A 12,805-nucleotide genomic window follows, 5' to 3' on the forward strand; every position below is an offset into this window, starting at 1 on the left:
AGAATGTTAACGCCTTCCTTTGGGCCTAGCACAGCAGTTGTGACAGAAATCAAAGAAAAACATTTCCCAGGGAAAAATGAAAATGCAACTCAAGGAGAGAGAGTCAGGAGCCCTCAGTACAAGAGTTCCTTTCAGAGTTCCTGCTCTCCCAAATCTTGGGGATTTAAGATGTTTTTCTACAATGAAGATTAATGCTGGGCTTCCCTGGCGGTGCAGTGGTTGAGAGTCCGCCTGCCGATGCAGGGGACATGGGTTCGTGCCCCGGTCCGGGAGGATCCCACATGCCGCGGAGTGGCTGGGCCCGTGAGCCATGGCCACTGAGCCTGGGCATCCGGAGCCTGTGCTCCGCAACGGGAGAGGCCACAACAGTGAGAGGCCCGTGTACCGCAAAAAAAAAAAAAAAAAATTAATGCTGACACCAGACAAAGGAAGTTAAGGTCCCCTCACTCTCAGGAGTTCTCCAAGCAGTATCTATCCAGTCCTGCCTCTGGTCCCATCCCAGCCTTTGTTCTAAGTTGTTCTCATGGACAGTTTGTTGGAGACTGGATTCCTGCCTGTTGACCCCAGCTCTGAAGCCCAGGACAAGCCATCTGCCCTGCCCTGACTTGGAGGGAAGCCCTCACTCTTGGCCCCAGTACAGTCCATGGTATACTTTGGTCAATGGTACTCTCAACCGGATGGTGCTTCCCAGTGTAGAACGACCACTCAGCTTCATACATAGTTCTTGGAGGTTAGTAGGGTACATTTGTAGGACCCTTCAATGAGTTCACACTCACTTAAAATAAATCTTTATCATGCCCTTCAAGGCTCTGCATGATCTGGGCTCTGCCCTTCTCACTCTAACATCTTGGACTGCCTTCCCCCCACTTACTCACCATAGCTACCCTGATTTTTCAGTTCCTCAACAATGCAAGCTCTTTTGCAGGGCCTTCCAACATGCTGTTTCCTGTGCCTGAAAATGCTCTCCTCCCAGTTTTTGCTGTCCTGCTTCTTTTTTCCCTAGGTCTAAGCCTAGAAGCCACCTCCACAGAGAAGCCTTCTCTGACCAACCACCTAAGAGGGTCATCTCTTGCCCCTTCCTCAAACCCTCTCAGCTCAACTCCTAATTCCAGTCATTGTGACAGCAAGAGCCTTGTCCACGTGTCACCTGCCAGGACCTTATCTCGGCTGTTCCTGGCTTCCTTTGGTCACTGCTTGAGGGTTTCTCCAATGCTGCAGTGGGAACTTCACATGTACAGCCTGGGAATGGGAGGGAATTGATGACACATGACCCGTGGGAGCTGGTAGGCCAATGCTCCTCTCTTTAGTCCCTCGGATGGACTGTTTTGAGGTGCATGCTATATGGTTCCTCAGTGCCCCGACAGGATCACTACCATGGACCACAGCAGTGACCAACTTGAGACTGTACCCTAGTTTCAGCTTTTCCTCCTTTTACTTTTCCTTTCCCCAGTCCTCACTCCTCTTCCCTAGGGTTGCTTCCCCAAATAAACTACCTACATGCAATATTTTGCCAAACTTTCCTTGGAGAACCTAGGTGAAGAGAGTCCTCTCCCTTATTTAATATCTTAGGATCTTCATTTCTCTCATAGCACTTATCACAGCTTACATTACTTTTATTTATTTCTATGGTTATTTTTTGCTCTATGCAACTCATCCATACAATTAGTTTGTAGACTCCAGGGGGCAGGAACCTAGTCATTTTCAACTGTCTGTATCCTCAGCTCCCAGTGTGAAGTAAATATATATTAAATGATGAACACATCTCGAAAATGTTGTACTTTGTTTTAGGAATGACACTTGTATTCTAGACATTGAGAGGCAATAGGACATACTGGTTAAGAGCATATGAATCTAGAGTCACACTTTCTTGGCTTAATTCCTGACTCTGCCACTTAAGTAGCTCGGTGGCCTTGAGCCTATCACCAAAGCATGCTGGACATCAGTTTCCCCACTTGTAAAATGGGATTAGTAAGAGTACCAAGTGCGTGGAATTGTTATGATGCTTAAATAAGTTTTATATATAAAGCACCCAGGACACTGCCTAACACATAATAACTACCCAATATACTTTATTTATTTCTCTACTCTTCCCCCTTTTATAGTCATTTAATGAAATTCAGACTTGCACAGATGTAATATCCATTTTAGATCTCCATGTTTATCAATCCTTTCGCTACATTTTTCAAGTATGCCTGGGTTGAGTAATATCAACCTACTGACCCAGAGCCAAGAGTCAGAGAATTTAGGGCTGCGGTACATTAGACATTTCACATGTCTTTGGTTCCCCCCAAAAAGTGCTTTGAGAACATATATAGATTAACCAAAACTAGACAAAGACCAGTACTAACATACCACATGTTAATTTCCTCCATTTCTTGTCTTTTGCGGTGTTTACTTCAGTGTGGTTGCATTTTAAAGTTATCAGCTAGAACTAACACCTAATGGTAATCATGATCACAAGCTCCTAAATGTTTTTTGGAATTAATAATCTGTTTAAGCAATGATCACATGTCACATTAAGAAATGCTGCTAGGGTGAGGGTTGGGAATAGATGGCTTTATTGACTTGAACACAAACCAAGGACTGCTTACAATCCTGCCCTGTCCCCTCCCAGCTCATCAGGAGTAAGACCCTTCTTTTCCAGGTAGAAGGAACTCATGCCCCATCAATATTGGCTTTTTCTGGGTCACTCTGATAAGAGAATTTGTGCCTATCTAGGGACTGGAGAGTGTTAGGGTCTTGGTTCCAGCAAGCTGCTTTCCTATAGAGTCACTCCAGAGGAAGAGCAAAACCCACACAGCACTCTTCTGCTTGGGTCACAAGCCCCCCGTTCAAGTGACTTCAAGGAACACTTCCTGAATTCATTTAACTCTTGGGAGAAAGAAGACGTAGACAGTGGGTTCTAGTGCTGATGGTTTCAAGCCAAGACAAAGAGGCTGTGTGTTGGCCCACGGGAGGCAGAGATGCGGATGCCTGGATGTTGTCCTGGGCTGTGGAAGGCAGGCAGTGCTGCATTCTCCTGTCGTTGCTGCTTCAGCTTCCCCACTTGCGGAGAGGAGCATGCCCCCTCTTCTCCTGACTTCCCTCTTAACCGCTCCCTTCTGATGAATCCCTGCCCACATTGGGGCAGGCAGGTGGCCAGGCCCTGTGGGTCAGAGTTGGGTAAGGCAGGTGGCAGGGTGGCATGACTCTAGGAAATAAGGGGGTGGTGCACAGTGAGGGAGTAGAGGTCTCAGGAGTCTCCCTCTAATGCAGGGTTGCAGTATACCATCATAAGGTAAGAATACTGACGGAGGGAGACCACTGAGTGCTGTTGAGCGTAAAAGACAGGAGAAATGGGCCCTGATTCTCCCACTGACTAGCTCTGTGATCTCCTCTTTGACTCTTTGTTTCCTGGAGATTGGACAAGTGCTTTTTATTTTATTTTATTTTAATTTATTTATTTTTGGCTGCGTTGGGTCTTTGTTGCTGTGCCCAGACTTTCTCTAGTTGCGGCGAGTGGGCGCTACTCTTTGTTGCACTGTGCGGGCTTCTCATTGTGGTGGCTTCTCTTGTTGTGGAGCACGGGCTCTAGGCGCATGGGTTTCAGTAGTTGTGGCACGCAGGCTCAGTAGTTGTGGCTTGCGGGCTCTAGAGCGCAGACTCAGTAGTTGTGGCGCACGGGCTTAGTTGCTCCGTGGCATGTGGGATCTTCCCGGACCAGGGCTCAAACCGGTGTCCCCTGCTTTGGCAGGCGGATTCTTAACCACTGCGCCACCAGGGAAGTCCCTGGACAAGTGCTTTTTAAACTTGAGTATTTGCTGATTCTATGTGAGCTGATTTTGAGCCCTTTGCTTTGTATGGTCTGATTCTGCCCACATCTCACTGTCATATGTTCCGTGACCCTACAGAAGTCAGCAGGGAAGCTCATGTGTGGCTTTTGCAATAAGAATATGATTTTAGATGCTATTATTTTTGAAGCATATTAAACTAATATTTTGTCTATTATTTTTCAGTTGTTGTTTTAGCCTAGAAGAATAGGCTGTAGAGTTGCACTTAGCCTAGGACATGGCCTGTGGGTGAGCTTCATAAAAATGATAAGATCTCCTGAAATGACACATAGGTGTACATATACATTTATACGTGTGCATATATGTATACGTATACATATGTGTGTATGTGTGTGTTTGTGTAATATTGGATTTAAATAACATACCACTTTTTCAAAAGTTCCTTCGTGTTCTTCTGTGTGACTTCATTACAATTTTGTTCTGTTCTGCTTATATCCATTACTTTCTTGCCTCATTGCCAACCCTGTCCATATTGCTGCTCAAAGCAGAATTTTAAGAACACCTCAAGGTGTTTCTAAATGAAGCCAGTAAACAGCTTTAGCTGACACCTCCAGCGTGGCATGGTGATACAAGCCAACACAAACAGGGCGTGGGAAGTTTGCTGACAGCTCTGGGCACATAAACCTCAGGACTGGTTTGGTGAGGCAGCCTCGAAATCAAGCAGTAACTTGTGGGGGAGCCGAAGAGGACTTGATCATGTTGTCTCTTGTACCAGCTCCCTGCACAAGGAAAGGAAATTCTAGAAGAGGCTGAGTCCTCCTTTAGTCAAAGCAGGAGAAGAAACATCCATGACCAACCCAACTGGGGCAGGAATGCAGGTACACGGATGCTAGCTCAGCACCTCCTGTGTAAGGTCTCAGGCAGGGCTGGGTGGACATATCTTCTTTTGTGTTTGGTGTCTGGGAGCCGTAACTAAAACTCCCAACATTATCCTGTGAATTAGTTAGGATACAGATTGGGTCATTCTAATGACAAGATTCCCAAACACAGTGGCTTAAATAAGAAAAGAGTATTTCTTTCTTATGTATAGGCTCAGGTATCCTGTCCAGAGTCAGCTGGTACCTTGTGCTGTTGGGGACCCTGCTCATAAAGTGCCTTGCTCCCCTAAGTGTTCTTCATTTATCCTGTTTAAAAATGAAGCTGTTCCACAGCTATACGGTAAGCCTTAAAAATCTAAGACAGTTTGTGGAAAAACAAAGGAAATAGAGACAATCAAGCATGCATTGCAGAGTGTTGGCAACATGGTACAGAGATTACATGGAGCCTTCTCACATTGCTTATCGTTTTTCCTCTGCCACTTCCTAGCCTGTGAGCTTGGGCAAGTTCCTTAACTTCTCTGTGCCTAATTTATAAAAGGATGATAATAGTACCTACCTTGAGGTTTGTTGTAGGTTTCCATATATTAATGATTTAATACATGCAAAGTGCTTAGAACAGTGCCTAGACCATAGTTAGAGCCCAAGAGTGGATACTGTTGATGCCCTACCTTTATCCATTGATACTCACTGTTTTGTAAACTTCAGTAGGGTATTTACTGCAAGAATTTGTGACTCTTGCCTCCAGGCTCCCTCTGGCCTCTGAGGGTGTGTTCTGCTACATGCAGGGCAGATCCTAAGTGCTGAGAATTTAAGATATCAAGTCATTCTCAACCAGGAGGCTGAGCTCCCTTCAACAGCTTCCTTGTCTCTTGAGTGAGACAATTCTGAGATGTGTTCTATATCATTCCACAGAGGTCCCCAGGGTGACTGAGCCCTGGTTGCCTACACTAGAAACCTGCTCATTGGCATCTTCTGTATTGCTTCCTTGCTTTCCACGGTTCATTTCCCCATCCTCCTGGTCTTCCTGGCATTACCACCCAAATTAACTACTCACATTCAGGGTCAGCCTCTGGGATATGCCAGCTAAGACACGCTCCCCTTACTATACACTTTTGTCCAACCATGATGATCTTAGGATGCACTCTGATCCCGGCAGCCCTGGCTCTTCCCTTTTCATGCACCTCTACCTTCTGGTGTTCCTTTTCTCACTTTAACAATAACATCCGCACCAGGGTGAGACAAATGCAGATTCCATACTCCTCAAACCCACCCCCTGCACTGATGTACATACTGAGTCCCATGAAAACCAGGCCACAAAGGAAATGGAATATTTTGGCAAGGAATATTCAATGTCTTTGGGGCTTGCTCTCCTGCCTAACTTCCTGCAGGTTTCTTTTGATTTCTCTTGGGGACTGCACATATGGCATATTACTTAGATTTGTGCCTGGGTTATGACTGCATTAAAGCTGAGACATGGGGGAGGACTCAGGTACACAGCTCTACATCCTGTTGTGATGGATAAGCACTCTTTCCATTTCCTCCCCAGGGCAGGGAGAGGATGGAAGTGTTTTTCATGAAGACAGGAAATATCTTCACTACTATATTGTGAGCTAGATGGAATTATCCTAAAAGAGCAGGTCCATAGGGGTGAGGAGAAATTTATGTGGGCTGGATTGTTAACGAAATGATTAAACAATAGTGCTCTCTGTGGCCACACCCTACTATTTTACACAACGGAAAAAAACAACCTGGCAAAATAAAATCAATGCTGCCTTCTTTAAAATGTGCTATCATTTCACTGTTACAGGTGTGCAAGACCGAGTGCCAAGAAACCCAAAGATAATACAGGTAGTCCTCATTTTGTAGGATTCCAATATGCGTGAATTTCAGTCACCACAGTTTAGTTAGTTTAGTTAAATAAAACCAGTCCCCTCCTGCAACATGGTTTAGATTTCAGTCACCCTGGTATATGAACCGTGAGTACTTGCATGAAGTACAAACGCTACCTGCTCATCAGTGCACATATTTAGGAAGCTCATCACTTCTGAAATATGCGCCTCAACATCACAACCATTGCCACTTCTTTCAAAGTCTGTTGGTGATTGGTCTCTGTGCGTCTGTTATTCAGTTTACACACAAACAGCAAAGTGTGCAGTTGGGTTGCCTCCTAGTCTTGCAGTGATAACCTATGTGACATTTTACACAAATGGATAATCAATGGGATGAACTGTCAACAAAAATGAAAGCGAAGAAAGAAACAAAAAGTGATAATTCAGGAAGTAAAATTCAAATTGGATGTAAATTGAGTTTAGAAAATACAGCTGAGCATGGGCATGTTGACACTGGAGCCATTCTAGAGACTCAAGGTAAGCGACCAAAGGAATTTAGGAATTTATTTCTGTAAATGTGGAAAATGACAAAAAGATGATGTCTCAGAGGAAATAACACCAGCACCCCCTACCACATACACACATTAAAGGGACTCTCAAGTACTTCATGGTATTAAAAGTGCAAAGGATAAAATGGTGGAAACATCCAAATTTAGAGAAGAGACTGACAATTTACCAAGGCATATTAAAGATACTTACTCTGTATTGTAAGTTATATGACAAGAAGGCAAGCACAGTCCTAATCACTCTAGATAACGTTTTTACAAAGAAATAAAACACTTTAATACTAAATAATATGTTAAACTACAGTGTGCTAAATAAATATTTGCTTTATTATTTTTTTCATTATACATTTATAACTGACAGAGTTTTTACTATTTTGACAAAAATTTCTAAAGGTCACCGAACAATTGTAATTTTTCCCAGTGATCATTAAGATCACTTTGTACAGTTTCAGCCTGCATGGTTAGTTTTACAGTACTGCACTACAGCACAAAGACTGCTTGTATTTGAAGTTTTACCTTATCTATTAGGATAGTACATGTGGGCTTTGGAGCCTGGGTGCCTGGTTTCAAGTCCTGACCCCAGCACTGAACTGCTTGCTGTCTGCTGCTGACCAACTAAACCAACTTATCCGAGACTCAGTTTTCATATTTGAAAAACATAGAAACAATAATAATTACCACGTAGAGTTCTTGAGGTAGCAGACGAGGAGGCCTCTGGAAATGCACCTGACATTCAGGAAGCATTCAATAAATAAGCTCTGTGAGAGTGGAGACCCTGTCTCTTTTCTCCATTGTAATATCCCATCTAGAACAAAGCCTGATATAGAATAGTTGCTCAATAAATATTTGGTGTAAAATGTTGAATAGTTGTGTTTAATGTTCAACAAATGTTAGTGACCTGATTCTCTTCCTCTTTTCTTTTCTTGCTTTCTCAGAGCTGTACACTTTCAGGGAGTTGAGATCATGTGACCAGTTTTTCTGAGAACCCAGGAGGTTCTTCAGTGTCCTTCCCTCGCAGTCAGTGCTGTCTTATTTGTCCCAGCCCGTTTGATTTAGGTGGCAGGTCACTCAGCAAGGTTAACATTTTTCACATAAATAATGAACTCATACAAATCTATAGGAAAAACATTAAGTCTTCGAAGATGGGAAAAGAAAAAAACAATTTGCAAACAAACTTAACAAATATTTAGACAAATTCAGCCTCACTTCACAACCAAGGAAATATAAATCAAAACCTGAGAGATGTTCTCTTTGTGGTCACAGATTTCCAGAGTGATGGAGACAGAGACTAGTGATAGTGAGGTAAGAAGACTGTCTTCTCAACGGCTTTGCTTGTCAGAATTGGTATAATCCTTTTAGAAAGCAATTAGAACACAAGGACCATGGACCTTTAACCCAGTAATTTTACTTCTGGAGACTGATCCTGAGCATTCAATGTGGATGAAGCTTTTGCGTAAAGGTTTTCATCACAGTGTTATTTTTAAGAGTGAAGATGGAAAACTACCTATATGCCCAACAATAGGGACTTTTATGTGGAAGATGGTATATACACTTTTTTTTTTTTTTTTTGCGGTATGCGGGCCTCTCACTGTTGTGGCCTCTCCCATTGCGGAGCACAGGCTCCGGACGTGCAGGCTCAGTGGCCATGGCTCATGGGCCCAGCCGCTTCGCGGCATGTGGGATCTTCCGAGACCGGGGCACGAACCCATGTCCCCTGCATCGGCAGGCAGGCTCTCAACCACTGCGCCACCAGGGAAGCCCCTATATACACTTTTTATTAAGCAGTAATATCTGTAAAGAGTTCGTGTATAAAGAGTATATGTCAAAATATTTGTGACTGTGATATAACATTGTATATAATGAATATTTTAAATTACATATAAAATGCAAACAACTGATATCTAAATGCCTTCCTGGAAGAAAATGTGAATAACTACCATTTATTGTGATTTTACCATTTTCCAGAACCTTTGCATATTTTATTTCTAATTCTTATAACAATCCTGCTTGTTAGATATTGTTATGCCCATTTTACAGATGAGAAAATGAGGCCCAGAGGGCCAAGTAACTTTTCTGAAGCTCCAGCTACTTTTGTACATCTGTTTTATAGTAAAATCTGTGCCTCCTTGCCAAATCAGTCTCCTTTATTTGGTTGAGGTTGTTTTTTCAAGTTATGAACTAATGAATAATTTTCTAAGTTTCTGTGTTTTAAAATATTTAGAAGCATAGACTACTTTAATAATGATCATGGTTAACAAGAAAACAATGCAAACTTAATAAGTCATTTAATCACTCTGAGCCTCTGTAGCTATTGGATAGCTCATTTTATAGGGCTGTGTATCAAAATTAAAGTGACATAGCAGATAACGTGTACAAAACACTTCCAAGTTATTAAAGGAAAGGTGTTAACTGGAAAGGTGTTATTAAAGGAAAGGTGTTAGTTTTAACTGCTCTTTTCCTAACATCTTAAATCGAAAGTTTTATCTACTTCAGTTATTTATGAGTTATCATTTTTACTTTAAATATTACAAGGGTTGAAAACCTGCAATAAAATGAGTGCTTCCTCACTTACAGATTTTAACGTCTATCTCAGTTAAGAAAGGGGGGGGGGCGGTAGTCATTGTTTTGCAGAGTTGATATGGAAAACCTAACATACATCTAGCATTCTTTGGGAAAGGAAATAGAAGGCTCCTGTATCAGATGTTTTGGAAAGAAAGTAACTGCGGAATAGGCTGGAAGTTCCAGACAGGAGCTTTCCCAAAGCACTTTTATTGATTCTTGTTGAGTACTCATGGAGTTGAAAATCTCTGTCTCTATTTTTCATATTCTGAGTCTGACACATTGCTGTCAGTGGTTATCTAGCTGTTTTTCTGAGGATTTAGTGGTGATGTTTTTGCTGCTTTTGGCTGTGTGTGTGTGTGTGTGTGAGAAGAGCATCACCAGATCCTAAGCACTTATGGAGCGTTACCTTCAGGGCTGTTAACTCTGGACTCTCTCCAGGCTGCCAGGATCGTCCTAGATGACTCTTCCTGAAAAAAGGACAAGGTGCGGCTCATCCTCAAGGATGATTCAGATCCCCTGTGAACCTCATCAGTTTATCTGGGTTTTGTCCCTGGGCAATCTGGAAGTGCCTGCAGAAATTTAGGAGATGCAACCATCTTGTTGTTTCTGCACCAAAAGAGACTCCTGAACAGCTTCTAGGAAAGCAAGTAGAAATGTTTGGCTGGGTCAGCTGCACCTCGACTTTCCTATAAAGTTCAAAGGGTTATTTGGCCAGTGACTCCCTCCCAAAGCCTGCTTTTGTGCGGCCACAGTTCTAACTATAGGACTGCCTGCCACCCAGATCCCTTAAAGGAAGGTGCCTTCAGAGCACAGCTCAGCTTGGGGTAACTTTCTAAGAAGAATTGACCTTTTTTTTCTTTAAGAGAGAAAGAAAATTGGCATGGAGTCAGACATCAATAAATATACAATTGGTTCCATTTACATGACACACTTTGAGTCCTGCCTTTTACACTGAATAGTAGTTATCTCCCCAGCACAGGTTTCAACTGTGAAGTATGGGTGCTTCAAGCTTGCCTACTGGAAACCGTTCAGGGTCCTTTCTCTCTCAGCTGTAATAACATTCACTGTGATGTAAGTTCCACCAACATCTTTCAGCCCGGGAGGAAGTTTGGTTTGGCTGATTTAAACTTAAAATAGGGAAAGAAAAGCTTGTTTTCTTGTTCTTCTTCTAGACTAGGATGCAGTTTTAAATTAAGTTGTTATAATCACCTGTACTTATTTATAAGTGGAAAACGCAATCTCACGCATTGACTACAATCTTTGGCAGACTCTGATAAGATCCCAGATGATCTAGGAGATGATTGTAAATTGTTTCCATGCATGCTTATTTATGTTCTTATTGGACGCTTTCCCAATGGATAGCACTCTGTCTTCTATGTAGGAATATGGCCAAATGACAGGTTTAAAAACTTGTATAAAGAAGACAACTTTTGGAGAAACTAGAAAAACAATATCCAACAATAAAAAAAATGGCTGTGTTCAAGGATGGCAAAAGCTTGTGAACCTTTTCTTTCAGGATCAGATAGCCTAATTTTAGGTTCGTGAGCCATTTCGTCTCTATCACAACCACTTAACTTTGCTGTTGTGATGCTAAAAAGCACAGATAATGGTCTGTGGGTGAGGCTGTGATCCAATAAAACTTTATTTACAAAACCAGGCAGCTATTTGCGGGGGACAGTTTGCCAATTTCTGAATTATGGTATAATCCATTTGATGCATGCATTTGGTATGTTGCTTTCAGCTGAAAGTAAGGGAAAACCCAACTAAAGACAGCTTAAGAATCATGTTAATTCACATAAGAAGATTATCTCATGTAAGAAGTCTCATTATAGGGAAGTCCCAGGGCTAGTTAATTAAAGCAGTTTGATGATGTCATCCAAGGCCCAAGTTTGTTCCATCTTTCATCTTTCTGCTCTCCCATCCTTGGCTCATTGGCTTGTCCTCAGGCTGACATGGCTTCCACAGTTCTAATGTTACATGTAGGTGCAACAACATCTGGCAGAAGAAATAAGACTTTCTCCCCATGTATTTCTTTTTAAGAGCAAGACAGTCTTTCCAAGAAGACCCTTCCATTCCATAGACCATGTCTTATCGACCAGAATTGGACAGAACATTTCAAGAAGGGTTTGAACAGTATTTGCCTACAGCTTCCATGACACCAACATGGTGACATAAAACAATGGAAAATTATTCTGTCACAGTAGTTCTGGAGGCCAGAAGTCCAAAAGTAGTATCACTGGGTCAAAATCAAGGTGTCAGTAGGGCCGTGCTCCCTCTGGAGGTTCTAGGGGAAAATTCATTCCTTGCCTCTTCCACCTTCTGATGGCTGCTAGCATTCCTTGGCTTGTGGCCACAGAATGCTCAAATCTCTCTGTTCTATTTTCATATTACCTTCTCCTCTGTGTGTCTGTGTGAAATCTCCCTTTGCCTCTCCCTTTCTCTCTCTCTCTTTTGTTTAAAATATGGAATGCTTCACAAATTTGCATGTCACTCTTCTGCAGGGGCCATGCTAATCTCTCTTTATTGTTCCCATTTTAGTACATGTGCTGTGGAAGCAAGCAATGTCTCTCTCTTATAAGGACACTTGTGATGGCATTTAGGGCTCACCCAGATAATTCAGTGTACCTGACTTATCTCAAGATGCTTAACTTAATGACACGTGGAAAGAGCCATCGTCCAAATAATGTAACATTTACAGGTCTGGGTATTAGGATCTTATAACTTTGGGGACCATTATTCAACCTGCTACTGTCATGGAGAACTTTGATTGTCAAAGTAAAAAACTTTGACTTTTTTTAAAGTAATAGACAGCCATTAAATCAACTACCAGCAAGAGGGAACTACCATGATTTTTTTATATTAATTAAGATTTACTTAAGTCAAATAAGGGGATGTCGGCCTAAAAACGTTGAAATTCAGCAGGCATGGAAAAATCTGGAATATGACTGTTAGATAGGCAAACATCAGTATCTGCTATAGCATACTTGTATGCAACTATTGTGTTTAGCAAGAGCACACAATTACTTAAGAAAATAATTTTTATAAAGTAATAGGAAAAATGTTTTATCTATAGTATGGTCACAACACAGAGAGTGAAATACTCCTGTGCATAAAAAAAATGGAGACAATACACTAAAAAAGTTACTAGTGGTTTTCTGGAGGTGGTGGGAATTTGGGTTATTGACTTTCTTTTCTCTCCT

At 42.1% G+C, this 12,805-nt stretch overlaps 1 non-coding gene across 1 annotated transcript; it reads right to left on the reverse strand.

Annotated features, from left to right (window-relative positions):
* Positions 1 to 12,061: 12,061 nt before the first annotated feature.
* On the reverse strand, positions 12,062 to 12,163 carry LOC132423732 (U6 spliceosomal RNA). The gene has a single exon (XR_009519053.1). It is a non-coding gene; the product is annotated as a U6 spliceosomal RNA (small nuclear RNA).
* Positions 12,164 to 12,805: the final 642 nt, after the last annotated feature.

Source organism: Delphinus delphis, chromosome 3 (assembly GCF_949987515.2).
Source record: "Delphinus delphis chromosome 3, mDelDel1.2, whole genome shotgun sequence".
Taxonomy (NCBI): domain Eukaryota; kingdom Metazoa; phylum Chordata; class Mammalia; order Artiodactyla; family Delphinidae; genus Delphinus; species Delphinus delphis.